At 43.4% G+C, this 24797-nt stretch overlaps 1 protein-coding gene across 1 annotated transcript in view; it reads left to right on the top strand.

The window, feature by feature from the left end:
• The window catches only part of gucy2f (guanylate cyclase 2F, retinal), a 213056-nt gene that overhangs the window by 138370 nt on the left and 49889 nt on the right, over window positions 1-24797 (top strand). The window lies entirely within an intron of this gene.

Below are 24797 nucleotides of genomic sequence, written 5' to 3'. Positions count from 1 at the left end.
TGCCCAGCACTTTTTGCTGATCCCTAACTGCCCAGTATTTATTACTGATCCCTAACTGCCCAGCACCTTTTGCTGATCACTAACTGCCCAACATTTATTGCTGAATCCTACCTGCCCAGCGTTTATGACTGATCCCTAACTGCCCAGCAATTATTGCTGATCCCTAACTGTCCAGCATTTATTACTGACCCCGAACTGCCCAGCATTTATTGCTGATCCCTCACTGACCAGCACTTATTCCTGACTCCTAACTGACGAGCCTTTGTTTCTGATCCCTAACTGCTCAGCATTTTTTACTGACCCCTAACTGCCTAGCCTTTATTACTGTTCCCTAACTGCTCAGTGTTTATTACTGATCACTAACTGCCCAGCACTTTTTGCTGATGTTTAACTGCCCAGCATTTATTACTGATCCCTAACTCCCAGCATTTATTGCTGATCCCTAACCACCCAGCCTTTATTTCTGTTCCCTAACCACCCAGCACGTATTGCTGATCCCTAACTGCCCAGCATTTATTACTGATCCCTAACTGACCAGCATTTATTACTGACTCCTAACTGACGAGCCTTTATTTCTGATCCCTAACTGCCCAGCATTTTTTACTGACCCACAACTGCCTAGCATTTATTACTGACCCCTAACTGCCCAGCGTTAATTACTATTCCCTAACTGCCCAGCACTTTTTGCTGATGCTTAACTGCCCATCGTTTATTACTGATCCCTAACTGCCCAGTATTTATTACTGATTCCTAACTGCTCAGCATTTAGTACTGACCCCTAACTAACCAGCATTTCTTACTGATCCCTAACTGCCCAGCGTTTATTACTGATCCCGTACTGCCCAGCATTTATTACTGACCCTAACCGCCCAGCCTTTATTTCTGTTCCCTAACCACCCAGCACGTATTGCTGATCCCTAACTGCCCAGCATTTATTACTGATCTCTAACTGCCCAGCATTTATTTCTGATCCCTAACTGCCCAGCATTTTTTATTGACCCCTAACTGCCTAGCATTCATTACTGACCCCTAACGGCCTAACCTTTATTACTGATCCCTAACTGCCCAGCAGTCATTACTGTTCCCTAACTGCCCAGTGTTTAGTATTGATCACTAACTGCCCAGCACTTTTTGCTGATGTTTAACTGCCCAGCATTTATTACTGATCCCTAACTCCCAGCGTTTATTACTCATCCCTAACTGCCCAGCGTTTACTACTGATCCCTAACTGCCCAGCACCTTTTGCTGATGCTTAACTGCCCAACGCTTATTACTGATCCCGAACTGCCCAGTATTTATTACTGATTCCTAACTGCCAGCATTTGTTACTGATCCCTAACTGCCACGTGTTTATTACTGACCCCTAACTAACCAGCATATCTTACTGATCCCGAACTGCCCAGCATTTATTACTGACCACTAACTGACCAGCATTTATTACTGAATCCTAACTGACCAGCGTTTATTACTGACCCTGAACTGCCCAGCATTTATTACTGACCCCTACCTGCCCAGCATTTATTACAGATCCCGTACTGCCCAGCATTAATTGCTGATCCCGTACTGCCCAGCATTTATTACTGACCCCGAACTGCCCAGCATTTATTGCTGATCCCTAACCGCCCAGCCTTTATTTCTGTTCCCTAACCACCCAGCACGTATTGCTGATCCCTAACTGCCCAGCATTTATTACTGATCTCTACCTGCCCAGCATTTATTGCTGATCCGTAACTGACCAGCATTTATTACTGACTCCTAACTAACGAGCCTTTATTTCTGATCCCAAACTGCCCAGCATTTTTTACTGACCCGCAACTGCCTAGCCTTTATTAATGATCCCTAACTGCCCAGCGTTTATTACTGTTCCCTAACTGCCCAGCGTTTATTACTGTTCCCGAACTGCCCAGTACTTTTTGCTGATGCTTTACTGCCCAGCATTTATTACTGATCCCTAACTGCCCAGTATTTATTACTGATTCCTAACAGCCAGCATTTGTTACTCATCCCTAACTGCCCAGCATTTAGTACTGACCCCTAACTAACCAGCATTTCTTACTGATCCCTAACTGCCCAGCGTTTATTACTATCCACTAACTGCCCAACATTTATTGCTGATCCCTAATTTCCCAGCACTTTTTGCTGATCTTTAGCTGCCCAACATTTATTACTAATCCCTAACTGCCAAGAATTTATTACTGATCCCTAACTGCCCAGCGTTTATTACTGATCACTAACTGCCCAGCATTTTTGCTGATCCCTAACCGCCTGACATTTATTACTGATCCCTAACTGCCCAGCATTTATTACTGACCCCTAACTGCCCAGCACTTTTTGCTGATCCCTAACCGCCTGACATTTATTACTGATCCCTAACTGCCCAGCGTTTATTACTGATCCCTAACTGTCCAGCATTATTTACTGACCCCTAATTGCCTAGCATTTATTACTGACCCCTGACTGCCTAGCCTTTATTAATGATCCCTAACTGCCCAGCGTTTATTACTGTTCCCTAACTGCCCAGTGTTTATTACTGATCACTAACTGCCCAGCACTTTTTGCTGATGTTTAACTGCCCAGCGTTTATTACTGATCCCTAACTCCCAGCGTTTACTACTGACCCCTAACTGACCAGCATTTATTACTGATCCCTAACTGCCCAGCGTTTACTACTGATCCCTAACTGCCAGCATTTGTTACTGATCCCTAACTGCCAGCGTTTATTACTGACCCCGAACTAAGCAGCATTTCTAACTGATCCCTAAATGCCCAGTGGTTATTCCTGATCCCTAACTGACCAGCATTTATTACTGACCCCTAACTGCCCAGCGTGTATTACTGATCCCTAAGTGCTCCCCATTTATTACTGATTCCGAACTGCCCAGCATTTATTGCTGATCCCTAACTGCCCAGCACCTTTTGCTGATCCCTAACTGCACAGCGTTTATTACTTTTCTCTAACTGACCAGCATTTATTACTGACCCCTAACAGCCCAGCATTTATTGCTGATCCCTAACTGCCCTGCGTTTTTTACTGACCCCTAACTGCCCAGTGTTTATTACTGATTCCTAACTGACCAACATTTATTGTTGAACCTGAACTGCCCAGCATTTAATACTGATCTCTAACTGACCAGTGCTTATTACTGATACCTAACTCACCAGCATTTTTTTCTGATACCGAACTGCCCAGCATTTATTACAGATCCCTAACTGACCAGCATTTATGAATGACTCCTAACTGACGAGCCTTTATTTCTGATCCCTAACTGCCCAGCATTTTTTACTGACCCCTAACTACCTAGCATTTATTACTGCACCTAACTGCCTAGCCTTTATTACTGATCCCTAACTGCCCAGCGTTTATTACTGTTCCCTAACTACCCAGTGTTTATTACTGATCACTAACTGCCCAGCACGTTTTGCTGATGTTCAACTGCCCAGCATTTATTACTGATCCCTAACTCCCAGCTTTTACTACTGACCCCTAACTGACCAGCATTTATTACTGATCCCTAACTGCCCAGCGTTTACTACTGATCCCTTACTGCCCAGCACTTTTTGCTGATGCTTAACTGCCCAGCGTTTCTTACTGATCCCTAACTGCCCAGTATTTATTACTGATCCCTAACTGCCCAGCGTTTATTACTGACCACTAACTGCCCAGCATTTATTGCTGATCCCTAATTTCCTTGCACTTTTTGCTGATCTGTAACTGCCCAACATTTATTACTAATCCCTAACTGCCCAGCATTTATTACTGACCCCTAACTGTCTAGCACTTTTTGCTGATCCCTAAACACCTGACATTTATTACTGATCCCTAACTGCGCAGCGTTTATTACTGATGCTTAACTGCCCAGCGTTTATTACTGATCCCTAACTGCCCAGTATTTATTACTGATTATTAACTGCCAGCATTTGTTACTGATCCCTAACTGACCAGCATTTATTACTGACCCCTAACTGACCAGCATTTATTACTCATCCCTAACTGCCCAGCGTTTACTGCTGATCCCTAACTGCCCAGTATTTATTACTGATTCCTAACTGCCAGCATTTGTTACTGATCCCTAACTGCCCAGCGTTTATTACTGACCCCTAACTGCCCAGCACCTTTTGCTGATGTTTAACTGCCCAGCATTTATTACTGATCCATAACTGACCAGTATTTATTACTTACCCCTAACTGACCAGCATTTATTACTGATCCCTAACTGCCTAGCGTTTTCTACTGATACATAACTGCCCAGTATTTATTACTGATTCCTAACTGCCAGCATTTGTTACTGATCCCTAACTACCCAGTGTTTATTACTGACCCCTAACTAACCAGCATTTTGTACTGATCCCTGACTGCCCAGCGTTTATTACTGATCCCTAACTGACCAGCATTTATTACTGACTCCTAACTGACCAGCATTTATTACTCAACCCTAACTGCCCAGCATTTACGACTGATCCCTAACTGCCCAGCATTTTTTGCTGATGCTTAACTGCCCGGCGTTTATTACTGATCCCTAACTGCCCAGTATTTATTACTGATTCCTAACTGCCAGCATTTGTTACTGATCCCTAACTGCCCAGCGTTTATTACTGACCCCTAACTAACCAGTATTTCTTACTGATCCGTAACTGCCCAGCATGTATTACTGACCCCTAACTGACCTGCATTTATTACTGATCCCTAACTGCCCAGCATTTACTACTGATCCCTAACTGCCCAGCACCTTTTGCTGATGCTTAACTGCCCAGTGTTTGTTACTGATCCCTAGTTGCCCAGTATTTATTACTGATCCCTAACTGCCAGCATTTATTACTGATCCCTAACTGCCAGCATTTATTACTGACCCCGAACTAACCAGCATTTCTAACTGATCCCTAAATGCCCAGTGGTTATTTCTGATCTCTAACTGACCAGCATTTATTACTGACCCCTAACTGCCCAGCGTGTATTACTGATCCCTAAGTGCTCCCCATTTATTGCTGATCCCTAACTGCCCAGCACCTTTTGCTGATCCCTAACTGCCCAGCTTTTATTACTGTTCCTGAACTGCCCAGCATTTATGACTGATCCCTAACTGCCCAGCATTTATTACTGACCACTAACTGCACAGCGTTTATTACTTTTCTCTAACTGACCAGCATTTATTGATGATCCCTAACTGCCCAGTATTTATTACTGACCCCTAACAGCCCAGCATTTATTGCTGATCCCTAACTGTCCAGCGTTATTGCTGATCCCTAACTGCTCTGCGTTTTTTACTGACCCCTAACTGCCCAGTGTTTATTACTGATCACTAACTGCCCAGCACGTTTTGCTGATGTTCAACTGCCCAGCATTTATTACTGATCCCTAACTCCCAGCTTTTACTACTGACCCCTAACTGACCAGCATTTATTACTGATCCCTAACTGCCCAGCGTTTACTACTGATCCCTTACTGCCCAGCACTTTTTGCTGATGCTTAACTGCCCAGCGTTTCTTACTGATCCCTAACTGCCCAGTATTTATTACTGATCCCTAACTGCCCAGCGTTTATTACTGACCACTAACTGCCCAGCATTTATTGCTGATCCCTAATTTCCTTGCACTTTTTGCTGATCTGTAACTGCCCAACATTTATTACTAATCCCTAACTGCCCAGCATTTATTACTGACCCCTAACTGTCTAGCACTTTTTGCTGATCCCTAAACACCTGACATTTATTACTGATCCCTAACTGCGCAGCGTTTATTACTGATGCTTAACTGCCCAGCGTTTATTACTGATCCCTAACTGCCCAGTATTTATTACTGATTATTAACTGCCAGCATTTGTTACTGATCCCTAACTGACCAGCATTTATTACTGACCCCTAACTGACCAGCATTTATTACTCATCCCTAACTGCCCAGCGTTTACTGCTGATCCCTAACTGCCCAGTATTTATTACTGATTCCTAACTGCCAGCATTTGTTACTGATCCCTAACTGCCCAGCATTTATTACTGACCCCTAACTGCCCAGCACCTTTTGCTGATGTTTAACTGCCCAGCATTTATTACTGATCCATAACTGACCAGTATTTATTACTTACCCCTAACTGACCAGCATTTATTACTGATCCCTAACTGCCTAGCGTTTTCTACTGATACATAACTGCCCAGTATTTATTACTGATTCCTAACTGCCAGCATTTGTTACTGATCCCTAACTACCCAGTGTTTATTACTGACCCCTAACTAACCAGCATTTCGTACTGATCCCTGACTGCCCAGCGTTTATTACTGATCCCTAACTGACCAGCATTTATTACTGACTCCTAACTGACCAGCATTTATTACTCAACCCTAACTGCCCAGCATTTACGACTGATCCCTAACTGCCCAGCATTTTTTGCTGATGCTTAACTGCCCGGCGTTTATTACTGATCCCTAACTGCCCAGTATTTATTACTGATTCCTAACTGCCAGCATTTGTTACTGATCCCTAACTGCCCAGCGTTTATTACTGACCCCTAACTAACCAGTATTTCTTACTGATCCGTAACTGCCCAGCATGTATTACTGACCCCTAACTGACCTGCATTTATTACTGATCCCTAACTGCCCAGCATTTACTACTGATCCCTAACTGCCCAGCACCTTTTGCTGATGCTTAACTGCCCAGTGTTTGTTACTGATCCCTAGTTGCCCAGTATTTATTACTGATTCCTAACTGCCAGCATTTATTACTGATCCCTAACTGCCAGCATTTATTACTGACCCCGAACTAACCAGCATTTCTAACTGATCCCTAAATGCCCAGTGGTTATTTCTGATCTCTAACTGACCAGCATTTATTACTGACCCCTAACTGCCCAGCGTGTATTACTGATCCCTAAGTGCTCCCCATTTATTGCTGATCCCTAACTGCCCAGCACCTTTTGCTGATCCCTAACTGCCCAGCTTTTATTACTGTTCCTGAACTGCCCAGCATTTATGACTGATCCCTAACTGCCCAGCATTTATTACTGACCACTAACTGCACAGCGTTTATTACTTTTCTCTAACTGACCAGCATTTATTGATGATCCCTAACTGCCCAGTATTTATTACTGACCCCTAACAGCCCAGCATTTATTGCTGATCCCTAACTGTCCAGCGTTATTGCTGATCCCTAACTGCTCTGCGTTTTTTACTGACCCCTAACTGCCCAGTGTTTATTACTGATCCCGAACTGACCAGCATTTATCGTTGAACCTGAACTGCCCAGCATTTAATACTGATCTCTAACTGACCAGTGCTTATTACTGATACCTAACTCACCAGCATTTATTACTGATACCGAACTGCCCAGCGTTTATTACTGATCCCTAACTGACCAGCATTTATTACTGACTCCTAACTGACGAGCCTTTATTTCTGATCCCTAACTGCCCAGCATTTTTTACTGACCCCTAACTGCCTAGCATTTATTACTGCACCTAACTGCCTAGCCTTTATTACTGATCCCTAACTGCCCAGCGTTTATTACTGTTCCCTAACTGCCCAGTGTTTATTACTGATCACTAACTGCCCAGCACGTTTTGCTGATGTTTAACTGCGTAGCATTTATTACTGATCCCTAACTCCCAGCGTTTACTACTGACCCCTAACTGACCAGCATTTATTACTGATCCCTAACTGCCCAGCGTTTACTACTGATCCCTAACTGCCCAGCACTTTTTGCTGTTGCTTAACTGCCCAGCGTTTATTACTGATCCCTAACTGCCTAGTATTTATTACTGATCCCTAACTGCCCAGCATTTATTACTGACCACTAACTGCCCATCATTTATTGCTGATCCCAAATTTCCTAGCACTTTTTGGTGATCCGTAACTGTCCAACATTTATTACTAATCCCTAACTGCCCAGCATTTATTACTGATCCCTAACTGCCCAGCATTTATTACTGACCCCTAACTGTCCAGCACTTTTTGCTGATCCCTAAACACCTGACATTTATTACTGATTCCTAACTGCGCAGCGTTTATTACTGATGCTTAACTGACCAGCATTTATTACTGACCCCTAACTGACCAGCATTTATTACTCATCCCTAACTGCCCAGCGTTTACTACTGATCCCTAACTGCCCAGTATTTATTACTGATTCCTAACTGCCAGCATTTGTTACTGATCCCTAATTGCCCAGCGTTTATTACTGACCCCTAACTGACCAGCATTTTTTACTGATCCCTAACTGCCCAGCGTTTATTACTGATCCCTAACTGTCCAGTAATTATTAATGATTCCTAACTGCCAGCATTTGTAACTGATCCCTAACTGCCCAGCATTTATTACTGACCCCTAACTAACCAGCATTTCTTACTGATCCCTGAATGCCCAGCATTTATTACTGATCCCTAACTGACCAGCATTTATTACTTACCCCGAACTGACCAGCATGTATTACTGATCCCTAACTGCCCAGCGTTTTCTAATGATCCCTAACTGCCCAGCACTTTTTGCTGATGCTTAAGTGCCTAGCGTTTATTACTGATCCCTAACTGCCCAGTATTTATTACTGATTCCTAACTGCCAGCATTTGTTACTGATCCCTAACTGCCCAGCGTTTATTACTGACCCCTAACTAACCAGCATTTCTTACTGATCCCTAACTGCCCAGCGTTTATTACTGATCCCTAACTGACCACCATTTATTACTGACCCCTAACTGCCCAGCGTTTATTACTGATTCCTAACTGCCCAGCGTAAATTACTGATCCCCAACTGCCCAACATTTATTGCTGATCCCTACCTGCCCAGCGTTAATTACTGATCCCTAACTGCACAGCATTTATTACTGATCACTAACTGCACAGCATTTATTACTGATCCCTAACTGCCCAGCATTTATTACTGATTCCGAATTGCCCAGCATTTTTTGCTGATCCCTACCTGCCCAGCGTTAATTACTGATCCCTTACTGCACAGCATTTATTACTGATCCCTAACTGCTCAGCATTTATTACTGACCCCATACTGCACAGCGTTTATTATTTATCTCTAACTGACCAGCATATATTGCTGATCCCTAACTGCCCAGCATTTATTACTGATTCCGAACTGCCCAGCATGTTTTGCTGATCCCTACCTGCCCAGCGTTAATTACTGATCCCTAACTGCCCACCATTCTAGCTGGTTCCTAACTGCCCAGCATTTATTGCTGACCCCTAATTGCTCAAAATTTATTCCTGATCCCGAACCGCTCAGCATTTATTATTGATCCCGAACTGCCCAGTATTTATTGCTGATGCCTAACTGCCCAGCAGTTTTTGCTGATCCCTAACTGCGCAGCATTTATTACTGACCCCTAACTGCCCAGCATTTATTGCTGATCCATAACTGACCAGCATTTCTTCTGATACCTAACTGCCCAGCTTTTATTACTGATCCAGAACTGCCCAGCATTTATTACTGACCCCTAACTGCACAGCGTTTATTACTTATCTCTAACTGACCAGCATTTATTGCTGATCCCTAACTGCCCAGCATTTATTACTGACCCCTAACTGTCCAGCATTTATTTCTGATCCCTAACTGTCCAGCGTTATTGCTGATCCCGAACTGCCCTGCATTTTTTACTGACCCCTAACTGCCCAGTGTTTATTACTGATCCCGAACTGACCAGCATTTATTGGTGAACCCGAACTGCCCAGCATTTAATACTGATCTCTAACTGACCAGTGCTTATTACTGATCCCTAACTGACCAGCGTTTATTACTGATGCTTAACTGCCCAGCGTTTATTACTGATCCCTAACTGCCCAGTATTTATTACTGATTATTAACTGCCAGCATTTGTTACTGATCCCTAACTGACCAGCATTTATTACTGACCCCTAACTGACCAGCATTTATTACTCATCCCTAACTGCCCAGCGTTTACTGCTGATCCCTAACTGCCCAGTATTTATTACTGATTCCTAACTGCCAGCATTTGTTACTGATCCCTAACTGCCCAGCGTTTATTACTGACCCCTAACTGCCCAGCACCTTTTGCTGATGTTTAACTGCCCAGCATTTATTACTGATCCATAACTGACCAGTATTTATTACTTACCCCTAACTGACCAGCATTTATTACTGATCCCTAACTGCCTAGCGTTTTCTACTGATACATAACTGCCCAGTATTTATTACTGATTCCTAACTGCCAGCATTTGTTACTGATCCCTAACTACCCAGTGTTTATTACTGACCCCTAACTAACCAGCATTTTGTACTGATCCCTGACTGCCCAGCGTTTATTACTGATCCCTAACTGACCAGCATTTATTACTGACTCCTAACTGACCAGCATTTATTACTCAACCCTAACTGCCCAGCATTTACGACTGATCCCTAACTGCCCAGCATTTTTTGCTGATGCTTAACTGCCCGGCGTTTATTACTGATCCCTAACTGCCCAGTATTTATTACTGATTCCTAACTGCCAGCATTTGTTACTGATCCCTAACTGCCCAGCGTTTATTACTGACCCCTAACTAACCAGTATTTCTTACTGATCCGTAACTGCCCAGCATGTATTACTGACCCCTAACTGACCTGCATTTATTACTGATCCCTAACTGCCCAGCATTTACTACTGATCCCTAACTGCCCAGCACCTTTTGCTGATGCTTAACTGCCCAGTGTTTGTTACTGATCCCTAGTTGCCCAGTATTTATTACTGATTCCTAACTGCCAGCATTTATTACTGATCCCTAACTGCCAGCATTTATTACTGACCCCGAACTAACCAGCATTTCTAACTGATCCCTAAATGCCCAGTGGTTATTTCTGATCTCTAACTGACCAGCATTTATTACTGACCCCTAACTGCCCAGCGTGTATTACTGATCCCTAAGTGCTCCCCATTTATTGCTGATCCCTAACTGCCCAGCACCTTTTGCTGATCCCTAACTGCCCAGCTTTTATTACTGTTCCTGAACTGCCCAGCATTTATGACTGATCCCTAACTGCCCAGCATTTATTACTGACCACTAACTGCACAGCGTTTATTACTTTTCTCTAACTGACCAGCATTTATTGATGATCCCTAACTGCCCAGTATTTATTACTGACCCCTAACAGCCCAGCATTTATTGCTGATCCCTAACTGTCCAGCGTTATTGCTGATCCCTAACTGCTCTGCGTTTTTTACTGACCCCTAACTGCCCAGTGTTTATTACTGATCCCGAACTGACCAGCATTTATCGTTGAACCTGAACTGCCCAGCATTTAATACTGATCTCTAACTGACCAGTGCTTATTACTGATACCTAACTCACCAGCATTTATTACTGATACCGAACTGCCCAGCGTTTATTACTGATCCCTAACTGACCAGCATTTATTACTGACTCCTAACTGACGAGCCTTTATTTCTGATCCCTAACTGCCCAGCATTTTTTACTGACCCCTAACTGCCTAGCATTTATTACTGCACCTAACTGCCTAGCCTTTATTACTGATCCCTAACTGCCCAGCGTTTATTACTGTTCCCTAACTGCCCAGTGTTTATTACTGATCACTAACTGCCCAGCACGTTTTGCTGATGTTTAACTGCGTAGCATTTATTACTGATCCCTAACTCCCAGCGTTTACTACTGACCCCTAACTGACCAGCATTTATTACTGATCCCTAACTGCCCAGCGTTTACTACTGATCCCTAACTGCCCAGCACTTTTTGCTGTTGCTTAACTGCCCAGCGTTTATTACTGATCCCTAACTGCCTAGTATTTATTACTGATCCCTAACTGCCCAGCGTTTATTACTGACCACTAACTGCCCATCATTTATTGCTGATCCCAAATTTCCTAGCACTTTTTGCTGATCCGTAACTGTCCAACATTTATTACTAATCCCTAACTGCCCAGCATTTATTACTGATCCCTAACTGCCCAGCATTTATTACTGACCCCTAACTGTCCAGCACTTTTTGCTGATCCCTAAACACCTGACATTTATTACTGATTCCTAACTGCGCAGCGTTTATTACTGATGCTTAACTGACCAGCATTTATTACTGACCCCTAACTGACCAGCATTTATTACTCATCCCTAACTGCCCAGCGTTTACTACTGATCCCTAACTGCCCAGTATTTATTACTGATTCCTAACTGCCAGCATTTGTTACTGATCCCTAATTGCCCAGCGTTTATTACTGACCCCTAACTGACCACCATTTATTACTGACCCCTAACTGCCCAGCGTTTATTACTGATTCCTAACTGCCCAGCGTAAATTACTGATCCCCAACTGCCCAACATTTATTGCTGATCCCTACCTGCCCAGCGTTAATTACTGATCCCTAACTGCACAGCATTTATTACTGATCACTAACTGCACAGCATTTATTACTGATCCCTAACTGCCCAGCATTTATTACTGATTCCGAATTGCCCAGCATTTTTTGCTGATCCCTACCTGCCCAGCGTTAATTACTGATCCCTTACTGCACAGCATTTATTACTGATCCCTAACTGCTCAGCATTTATTACTGACCCCATACTGCACAGCGTTTATTATTTATCTCTAACTGACCAGCATATATTGCTGATCCCTAACTGCCCAGCATTTATTACTGATTCCGAACTGCCCAGCATGTTTTGCTGATCCCTACCTGCCCAGCGTTAATTACTGATCCCTAACTGCCCACCATTCTAGCTGGTTCCTAACTGCCCAGCATTTATTGCTGACCCCTAATTGCTCAAAATTTATTCCTGATCCCGAACCGCTCAGCATTTATTATTGATCCCGAACTGCCCAGTATTTATTGCTGATGCCTAACTGCCCAGCAGTTTTTGCTGATCCCTAACTGCGCAGCATTTATTACTGACCCCTAACTGCCCAGCATTTATTGCTGATCCATAACTGACCAGCATTTCTTCTGATACCTAACTGCCCAGCTTTTATTACTGATCCAGAACTGCCCAGCATTTATTACTGACCCCTAACTGCACAGCGTTTATTACTTATCTCTAACTGACCAGCATTTATTGCTGATCCCTAACTGCCCAGCATTTATTACTGACCCCTAACTGTCCAGCATTTATTTCTGATCCCTAACTGTCCAGCGTTATTGCTGATCCCGAACTGCCCTGCATTTTTTACTGACCCCTAACTGCCCAGTGTTTATTACTGATCCCGAACTGACCAGCATTTATTGGTGAACCCGAACTGCCCAGCATTTAATACTGATCTCTAACTGACCAGTGCTTATTACTGATCCCTAACTGACCAGCATTTATTACTGACTCCTAACTGATGATCCTTTATTTCTGATCCCTAACTGCCCAGCATTTATTACTGACCCCTAACTGCCTAGCCTTTATTACTGATCCCTAACTGCCCAGCGTTTATTACTGTTCCCTAACTGCCCAGCATTTATTACTGACCCCTAACTGCCTAGCATTTATTACTGACCCCTAACTGCCTAGCCTTTATTACTGATCCCTAACTGCCCAGTGTTTATTACTGTTCACTAACTGCCCAGTGTTTATTACTGATCACTAACTGCCCAGCACTTTTTGCTGATGTTTAACTGCCCAGCATTTATTACTGATCCGTAACTCCCAGCGTTTATTACTGATCCCTAACTGACCAGCATTTATTACTGATCCCTAACTGCCCAGCGTTTACTACTGATCCCAAACTGCCCAGCACTTTTTGCTGATGCTTAACTGCCCAGCATTTCTTACTGATCCCTAACTGCCCAGTCTTTATTACTGATCCCTAACTGCCCAGCGTTTATTACTGACCACTAACTGCCCAGCATTTATAGCTGATCCCTAATTGCCCAGCACTTTTTGCTGATCCCTAACTGCCCAGCATTTATTACTGATCTCTAACTGCCCAGCATTTATTGCTGATCCCTAACTGACCAGTATTTATTACTGATCCCTAACTGACCAGCATTTATTACTGACTCCTAACTGACGAGCCTTTATTTCTGATCCCTAACTGCCCAGCATTTTTTACTGACCCCTAACTGCCTAGCATTTATTACTGACCCCTAACTGCCTAGCCTTTATTACTGTTCCCTAACTGCCCAGTGTTTATTACTGATCATGAACTGCCCAGCACGTTTTGCTGATGTTTAACTGCCCAGCATTTATTACTGATCCCTAACTCCCAGCGTTTATTACTGATCCCTAACTGACCAGCATTTATTACTGATCCCTAACTGCCCAGCGTTTCTTACTGATCCCTAACTGCCCAGTATTTATTACTGATCCCTAACTGCCCAGCGTTTATTACTGACCACTAACTGCCCAGCATTTATTACTGACCCCTAACTGTCCAGCACTTTTTGCTGATCCCTAACCGCCTGACATTTATTACTGATCCCAAACTGCCCAGCGTTTATTACTGATCCCTAACTGCCCAGAATTTTTGCTGATGCTTAACTGCCCAGCGTTTCTTACTGATCCCTAACTGCCCAGTATTTATTACTGATACCTAACTGCCAGCATTTGTTACTGATCCCTAACTGCCCAGCGTTTATTACTGATCACTAACTAATCAGCATTTCTTACTGATCCCTAACTGCCCAGCGTTTAATACTGATCCCTAACTGACCAGCATTTATTACTGACCCCTAACTGACCAGCATTTATTACTGATCCCTAACTGCCCAGCGTTTACTACTGATCCCTTACTGCCCAGCACTTTTTGCTGATGATTAACTACCCAGCGTTTCTTACTGATCCCTAACTGCCCAGTATTTATTACTGATCCCTAACTGCCCAGCGTTTATTACTGACCACTAACTGCCCAGCATTTATTACTGACCCCTAACTGTCCAGCACTTTTTGCTGATCCCTAACCGCCTGACATTTATTACTGATCCCTAACTGCCCAGCGTTTATGACTGATCCCTAACTGCCCAGCATTTATTACTGACCCCTAACTGTCCAGCATTTATTTCTGATCCCTAACTGACCAGCATTTATTACTGACCCCTAACTGACCAGCATTTATTACTGATCCCTAACTGCCCAGCATTTACTACTGATCCCTAACTGCCCAGCACTTTTTGCTGATGATTAACTGCCCAGTGTTTATTACTGATCCCTAACTGCCCAGTATTTATTACTGATTCCTAACTGCCAGCATTTGTTGCTGATCCCTAACTGTCCAGCGTTATTGCTGATCCCTAACTGCTCTGCGTTTTTTACTGACCCCTAACTGCCCAGTGTTTATTACTGATCCCTAACTGACCAGCATTTATTACTGACCCCTAACTGACCAGCATTTATTACTCATCCCTAACTGCCCAGCGTTTACTGCTGATCCCTAACTGCCCAGTATTTATTACTGATTCCTAACTGCCAGCATTTGTTACTGATCCCTAACTGCCCAGCGTTTATTACTGACCCCTAACTGCCCAGCACCTTTTGCTGATGTTTAACTGCCCAGCATTTATTACTGATCCATAACTGACCAGTATTTATTACTTACCCCTAACTGACCAGCATTTATTACTGATCCCTAACTGCCTAGCGTTTTCTACTGATACATAACTGCCCAGTATTTATTACTGATTCCTAACTGCCAGCATTTGTTACTGATCCCTAACTACCCAGTGTTTATTACTGACCCCTAACTAACCAGCATTTTGTACTGATCCCTGACTGCCCAGCGTTTATTACTGATCCCTAACTGACCAGCATTTATTACTGACTCCTAACTGACCAGCATTTATTACTCAACCCTAACTGCCCAGCATTTACGACTGATCCCTAACTGCCCAGCATTTTTTGCTGATGCTTAACTGCCCGGCGTTTATTACTGATCCCTAACTGCCCAGTATTTATTACTGATTCCTAACTGCCAGCATTTGTTACTGATCCCTAACTGCCCAGCGTTTATTACTGACCCCTAACTAACCAGTATTTCTTACTGATCCGTAACTGCCCAGCATGTATTACTGACCCCTAACTGACCTGCATTTATTACTGATCCCTAACTGCCCAGCATTTACTACTGATCCCTAACTGCCCAGCACCTTTTGCTGATGCTTAACTGCCCAGTGTTTGTTACTGATCCCTAGTTGCCCAGTATTTATTACTGATCCCTAACTGCCAGCATTTATTACTGATCCCTAACTGCCAGCATTTATTACTGACCCCGAACTAACCAGCATTTCTAACTGATCCCTAAATGCCCAGTGGTTATTTCTGATCTCTAACTGACCAGCATTTATTACTGACCCCTAACTGCCCAGCGTGTATTACTGATCCCTAAGTGCTCCCCATTTATTGCTGATCCCTAACTGCCCAGCACCTTTTGCTGATCCCTAACTGCCCAGCTTTTATTACTGTTCCTGAACTGCCCAGCATTTATGACTGATCCCTAACTGCCCAGCATTTATTACTGACCACTAACTGCACAGCGTTTATTACTTTTCTCTAACTGACCAGCATTTATTGATGATCCCTAACTGCCCAGTATTTATTACTGACCCCTAACAGCCCAGCATTTATTGCTGATCCCTAACTGTCCAGCGTTATTGCTGATCCCTAACTGCTCTGCGTTTTTTACTGACCCCTAACTGCCCAGTGTTTATTACTGATCACTAACTGCCCAGCACGTTTTGCTGATGTTCAACTGCCCAGCATTTATTACTGATGCCTAACTCCCAGCTTTTACTACTGACCCCTAACTGACCAGCATTTATTACTGATCCCTAACTGCCCAGCGTTTACTACTGATCCCTTACTGCCCAGCACTTTTTGCTGATGCTTAACTGCCCAGCGTTTCTTACTGATCCCTAACTGCCCAGTATTTATTACTGATCCCTAACTGCCCAGCGTTTATTACTGACCACTAACTGCCCAGCATTTATTGCTGATCCCTAATTTCCTTGCACTTTTTGCTGATCTGTAACTGCCCAACATTTATTACTAATCCCTAACTGCCCAGCATTTATTACTGACCCCTAACTGTCTAGCACTTTTTGCTGATCCCTAAACACCTGACATTTATTACTGATCCCTAACTGCGCAGCGTTTATTACTGATGCTTAACTGCCCAGCGTTTATTACTGATCCCTAACTGCCCAGTATTTATTACTGATTATTAACTGCCAGCATTTGTTACTGATCCCTAACTGCCCAGCATTTATTACTGACCCCTAACTGCACAGCGTTTATTACTTATCTCTAACTGACCAGCATTTATTGCTGATCCCTAACTGCCCAGCATTTATTACTGACCCCTAACTGTCCAGCATTTATTTCTGATCCCTAACTGTCCAGCGTTATTGCTGATCCCGAACTGCCCTGCATTTTTTACTGACCCCTAACTGCCCAGTGTTTATTACTGATCCCGAACTGACCAGCATTTATTGGTGAACCCGAACTGCCCAGCATTTAATACTGATCTCTAACTGACCAGTGCTTATTACTGATCCCTAACTGACCAGCGTTTATTACTGATGCTTAACTGCCCAGCGTTTATTACTGATCCCTAACTGCCCAGTATTTATTACTGATTATTAACTGCCAGCATTTGTTACTGATCCCTAACTGACCAGCATTTATTACTGACCCCTAACTGACCAGCATTTATTACTCATCCCTAACTGCCCAGCGTTTACTGCTGATCCCTAACTGCCCAGTATTTATTACTGATTCCTAACTGCCAGCATTTGTTACTGATCCCTAACTGCCCAGCGTTTATTACTGACCCCTAACTGCCCAGCACCTTTTGCTGATGTTTAACTGCCCAGCATTTATTACTGATCCATAACTGACCAGTATTTATTACTTACCCCTAACTGACCAGCATTTATTACTGATCCCTAACTGCCTAGCGTTTTCTACTGATACATAACTGCCCAGTATTTATTACTGATTCCTAACTGCCAGCATTTGTTACTGATCCCTAACTACCCAGTGTTTATTACTGACCCCTAACTAACCAGCATTTCGTACTGATCCCTGACTGCCCAGCGTTTATTACTGATCCCTAACTGACCAGCATTTATTACTGACTCCTAACTGACCAGCATTTATTACTCAACCCTAACTGCCCAGCATTTACGACTGATCCCTAACTGCCCAGCATTTTTTGCTGATGCTTAACTGCCCGGCGTTTATTACTGATCCCTAACTGCCCAGTATTTATTACTGATTCCTAACTGCCAGCATTTGTTACTGATCCCTAACTGCCCAGCGTTTATTACTGACCCCTAACTAACCAGTATTTCTTACTGATCCGTAACTGCCCAGCATGTATTACTGACCCCTAACTGACCTGCATTTATTACTGATCCCTAACTGCCCAGCATTTACTACTGATCCCTAACTGCCCAGCACCTTTTGCTGATGCTTAACTGCCCAGTGTTTGTTACTGATCCCTAGTTGCCCAGTATTTATTACTGATTCCTAACTGCCAGCATTTATTACTGATCCCTAACTGCCAGCATTTATTACTGACCCCGAACTAACCAGCATTTCTAACTGATCCCTAAATGCCCAGTGGTTATTTCTGATCTCTAACTGACCAGCATTTATTACTGACCCCTAACTGCCCAGCGTGTATTACTGATCCCTAAGTGCTCCCCATTTATTGCTGATCCCTAACTGCCCAGCACCTTTTGCTGATCCCTAACTGCCCAGCTTTTATTACTGTTCCTGAACTGCCCAGCATTTATGACTGATCCCTAACTGCCCAGCATTTATTACTGACCACTAACTGCACAGCGTTTATTACTTTTCTCTAACTGACCAGCATTTATTGATGATCCCTAACTGCCCAGTATTTATTACTGACCCCTAACAGCCCAGCATTTATTGCTGATCCCTAACTGTCCAGCGTTATTGCTGATCCCTAACTGCTCTGCGTTTTTTACTGACCCCTAACTGCCCAGTGTTTATTACTGATCCCGAACTGACCAGCATTTATCGTTGAACCTGAACTGCCCAGCATTTAATACTGATCTCTAACTGACCAGTGCTTATTACTGATACCTAACTCACCAGCATTTATTACTGATACCGAACTGCCCAGCGTTTATTACTGATCCCTAACTGACCAGCATTTATTACTGACTCCTAACTGACGAGCCTTTATTTCTGATCCCTAACTGCCCAGCATTTTTTACTGACCCCTAACTGCCTAGCATTTATTACTGCACCTAACTGCCTAGCCTTTATTACTGATCCCTAACTGCCCAGCGTTTATTACTGTTCCCTAACTGCCCAGTGTTTATTACTGATCACTAACTGCCCAGCACGTTTTGCTGATGTTTAACTGCGTAGCATTTATTACTGATCCCTAACTCCCAGCGTTTATTACTGATCCCTAACTGCCTAGTATTTATTACTGATCCCTAACTGCCCAGCGTTTATTACTGACCACTAACTGCCCATCATTTATTGCTGATCCCAAATTTCCTAGCACTTTTTGCTGATCCGTAACTGTCCAACATTTATTACTAATCCCTAACTGCCCAGCATTTATTACTGATCCCTAACTGCCCAGCATTTATTACTGACCCCTAACTGTCCAGCACTTTTTGCTGATCCCTAAACACCTGACATTTATTACTGATTCCTAACTGCGCAGCGTTTATTACTGATGCTTAACTGACCAGCATTTATTACTGACCCCTAACTGACCAGCATTTATTACTCATCCCTAACTGCCCAGCGTTTACTACTGATCCCTAACTGCCCAGTATTTATTACTGATTCCTAACTGCCAGCATTTGTTACTGATCCCTAATTGCCCAGCGTTTATTACTGACCCCTAACTGACCAGCATTTTTTACTGATCCCTAACTGCCCAGCGTTTATTACTGATCCCTAACTGTCCAGTAATTATTAATGATTCCTAACTGCCAGCATTTGTAACTGATCCCTAACTGCCCAGCATTTATTACTGACCCCTAACTAACCAGCATTTCTTACTGATCCCTGAATGCCCAGCATTTATTACTGATCCCTAACTGACCAGCATTTATTACTTACCCCGAACTGACCAGCATGTATTACTGATCCCTAACTGCCCAGCGTTTTCTAATGATCCCTAACTGCCCAGCACTTTTTGCTGATGCTTAAGTGCCTAGCGTTTATTACTGATCCCTAACTGCCCAGTATTTATTACTGATTCCTAACTGCCAGCATTTGTTACTGATCCCTAACTGCCCAGCGTTTATTACTGACCCCTAACTAACCAGCATTTCTTACTGATCCCTAACTGCCCAGCGTTTATTACTGATCCCTAACTGACCACCATTTATTACTGACCCCTAACTGCCCAGCGTTTATTACTGATTCCTAACTGCCCAGCGTAAATTACTGATCCCCAACTGCCCAACATTTATTGCTGATCCCTACCTGCCCAGCGTTAATTACTGATCCCTAACTGCACAGCATTTATTACTGATCACTAACTGCACAGCATTTATTACTGATCCCTAACTGCCCAGCATTTATTACTGATTCCGAATTGCCCAGCATTTTTTGCTGATCCCTACCTGCCCAGCGTTAATTACTGATCCCTTACTGCACAGCATTTATTACTGATCCCTAACTGCTCAGCATTTATTACTGACCCCATACTGCACAGCGTTTATTATTTATCTCTAACTGACCAGCATATATTGCTGATCCCTAACTGCCCAGCATTTATTACTGATTCCGAACTGCCCAGCATGTTTTGCTGATCCCTACCTGCCCAGCGTTAATTACTGATCCCTAACTGCCCACCATTCTAGCTGGTTCCTAACTGCCCAGCATTTATTGCTGACCCCTAATTGCTCAAAATTTATTCCTGATCCCGAACCGCTCAGCATTTATTATTGATCCCGAACTGCCCAGTATTTATTGCTGATGCCTAACTGCCCAGCAGTTTTTGCTGATCCCTAACTGCGCAGCATTTATTACTGACCCCTAACTGCCCAGCATTTATTGCTGATCCATAACTGACCAGCATTTCTTCTGATACCTAACTGCCCAGCTTTTATTACTGATCCAGAACTGCCCAGCATTTATTACTGACCCCTAACTGCACAGCGTTTATTACTTATCTCTAACTGACCAGCATTTATTGCTGATCCCTAACTGCCCAGCATTTATTACTGACCCCTAACTGTCCAGCATTTATTTCTGATCCCTAACTGTCCAGCGTTATTGCTGATCCCGAACTGCCCTGCATTTTTTACTGACCCCTAACTGCCCAGTGTTTATTACTGATCCCGAACTGACCAGCATTTATTGGTGAACCCGAACTGCCCAGCATTTAATACTGATCTCTAACTGACCAGTGCTTATTACTGATCCCTAACTGACCAGCATTTATTACTGACTCCTAACTGATGATCCTTTATTTCTGATCCCTAACTGCCCAGCATTTATTACTGACCCCTAACTGCCTAGCCTTTATTACTGATCCCTAACTGCCCAGCGTTTATTACTGTTCCCTAACTGCCCAGCATTTATTACTGACCCCTAACTGCCTAGCATTTATTACTGACCCCTAACTGCCTAGCCTTTATTACTGATCCCTAACTGCCCAGTGTTTATTACTGTTCACTAACTGCCCAGTGTTTATTACTGATCACTAACTGCCCAGCACTTTTTGCTGATGTTTAACTGCCCAGCATTTATTACTGATCCGTAACTCCCAGCGTTTATTACTGATCCCTAACTGACCAGCATTTATTACTGATCCCTAACTGCCCAGCGTTTACTACTGATCCCAAACTGCCCAGCACTTTTTGCTGATGCTTAACTGCCCAGCATTTCTTACTGATCCCTAACTGCCCAGTCTTTATTACTGATCCCTAACTGCCCAGCGTTTATTACTGACCACTAACTGCCCAGCATTTATAGCTGATCCCTAATTGCCCAGCACTTTTTGCTGATCCCTAACTGCCCAGCATTTATTACTGATCTCTAACTGCCCAGCATTTATTGCTGATCCCTAACTGACCAGTATTTATTACTGATCCCTAACTGACCAGCATTTATTACTGACTCCTAACTGACGAGCCTTTATTTCTGATCCCTAACTGCCCAGCATTTTTTACTGACCCCTAACTGCCTAGCATTTATTACTGACCCCTAACTGCCTAGCCTTTATTACTGTTCCCTAACTGCCCAGTGTTTATTACTGATCATGAACTGCCCAGCACGTTTTGCTGATGTTTAACTGCCCAGCATTTATTACTGATCCCTAACTCCCAGCGTTTATTACTGATCCCTAACTGACCAGCATTTATTACTGATCCCTAACTGCCCAGCGTTTACTACTGATCCCTAACTGCCCAGCACTTTTTGCTGATGATTAACTGCCCAGCGTTTCTTACTGATCCCTAACTGCCCAGTATTTATTACTGATCCCTAACTGCCCAGCGTTTATTACTGACCACTAACTGCCCAGCATTTATTACTGACCCCTAACTGTCCAGCACTTTTTGCTGATCCCTAACCGCCTGACATTTATTACTGATCCCAAACTGCCCAGCGTTTATTACTGATCCCTAACTGCCCAGAATTTTTGCTGATGCTTAACTGCCCAGCGTTTCTTACTGATCCCTAACTGCCCAGTATTTATTACTGATACCTAACTGCCAGCATTTGTTACTGATCCCTAACTGCCCAGCGTTTATTACTGATCACTAACTAATCAGCATTTCTTACTGATCCCTAACTGCCCAGCGTTTAATACTGATCCCTAACTGACCAGCATTTATTACTGACCCCTAACTGACCAGCATTTATTACTGATCCCTAACTGCCCAGCGTTTACTACTGATCCCTTACTGCCCAGCACTTTTTGCTGATGATTAACTACCCAGCGTTTCTTACTGATCCCTAACTGCCCAGTATTTATTACTGATCCCTAACTGCCCAGCGTTTATTACTGACCACTAACTGCCCAGCATTTATTACTGACCCCTAACTGTCCAGCACTTTTTGCTGATCCCTAACCGCCTGACATTTATTACTGATCCCTAACTGCCCAGCGTTTATGACTGATCCCTAACTGCCCAGCACTTTTTGCTGATGTTTAACTGCCCAGCGTTTAATACTGATCCCTAACTGACCAGCATTTATTACTGACCCCTAACTGACCAGCATTTATTACTGATCCCTAACTGCCCAGCATTTACTACTGATCCCTAACTGCCCAGCACTTTTTGCTGATGATTAACTGCCCAGTGTTTATTACTGATCCCTAACTGCCCAGTATTTATTACTGATTCCTAACTGCCAGCATTTGTTGCTGATCCCTAACTGTCCAGCGTTATTGCTGATCCCTAACTGCTCTGCGTTTTTTACTGACCCCTAACTGCCCAGTGTTTATTACTGATCCCGAACTGACCAGCATTTATCGTTGAACCTGAACTGCCCAGCATTTAATACTGATCTCTAACTGACCAGTGCTTATTACTGATACCTAACTCACCAGCATTTATTACTGATACCGAACTGCCCAGCGTTTATTACTGATCCCTAACTGACCAGCATTTATTACTGACTCCTAACTGACGAGCCTTTATTTCTGATCCCTAACTGCCCAGCATTTTTTACTGACCCCTAACTGCCTAGCATTTATTACTGCACCTAACTGCCTAGCCTTTATTACTGATCCCTAACTGCCCAGCGTTTATTACTGTTCCCTAACTGCCCAGTGTTTATTACTGATCACTAACTGCCCAGCACGTTTTGCTGATGTTTAACTGCGTAGCATTTATTACTGATCCCTAACTCCCAGCGTTTACTACTGACCCCTAACTGACCAGCATTTATTACTGATCCCTAACTGCCCAGCGTTTACTACTGATCCCTAACTGCCCAGCACTTTTTGCTGTTGCTTAACTGCCCAGCGTTTATTACTGATCCCTAACTGCCTAGTATTTATTACTGATCCCTAACTGCCCAGCGTTTATTACTGACCACTAACTGCCCATCATTTATTGCTGATCCCAAATTTCCTAGCACTTTTTGCTGATCCGTAACTGTCCAACATTTATTACTAATCCCTAACTGCCCAGCATTTATTACTGATCCCTAACTGCCCAGCATTTATTACTGACCCCTAACTGTCCAGCACTTTTTGCTGATCCCTAAACACCTGACATTTATTACTGATTCCTAACTGCGCAGCGTTTATTACTGATGCTTAACTGACCAGCATTTATTACTGACCCCTAACTGACCAGCATTTATTACTCATCCCTAACTGCCCAGCGTTTACTACTGATCCCTAACTGCCCAGTATTTATTACTGATTCCTAACTGCCAGCATTTGTTACTGATCCCTAACTGCCCAGCGTTTATTACTGACCCCTAACTGACCAGCATTTTTTACTGATCCCTAACTGCCCAGCGTTTATTACTGATCCCTAACTGTCCAGTAATTATTAATGATTCCTAACTGCCAGCATTTGTAACTGATCCCTAACTGCCCAGCATTTATTACTGACCCCTAACTAACCAGCATTTCTTACTGATCCCTGAATGCCCAGCATTTATTACTGATCCCTAACTGACCAGCATTTATTACTTACCCCGAACTGACCAGCATGTATTACTGATCCCTAACTGCCCAGCGTTTTCTAATGATCCCTAACTGCCCAGCACTTTTTGCTGATGCTTAAGTGCCTAGCGTTTATTACTGATCCCTAACTGCCCAGTATTTATTACTGATTCCTAACTGCCAGCATTTGTTACTGATCCCTAACTGCCCAGCGTTTATTACTGACCCCTAACTAACCAGCATTTCTTACTGATCCCTAACTGCCCAGCGTTTATTACTGATCCCTAACTGACCACCATTTATTACTGAC

Source organism: Chiloscyllium punctatum, chromosome 9 (genome assembly GCF_047496795.1).
Source record: "Chiloscyllium punctatum isolate Juve2018m chromosome 9, sChiPun1.3, whole genome shotgun sequence".
In the NCBI taxonomy this organism is placed as follows: domain Eukaryota; kingdom Metazoa; phylum Chordata; class Chondrichthyes; order Orectolobiformes; family Hemiscylliidae; genus Chiloscyllium; species Chiloscyllium punctatum.
The sequence above is the reverse complement of the archived record's forward strand: the minus strand, read 5'-3'. Positions and strand labels throughout refer to the sequence as shown.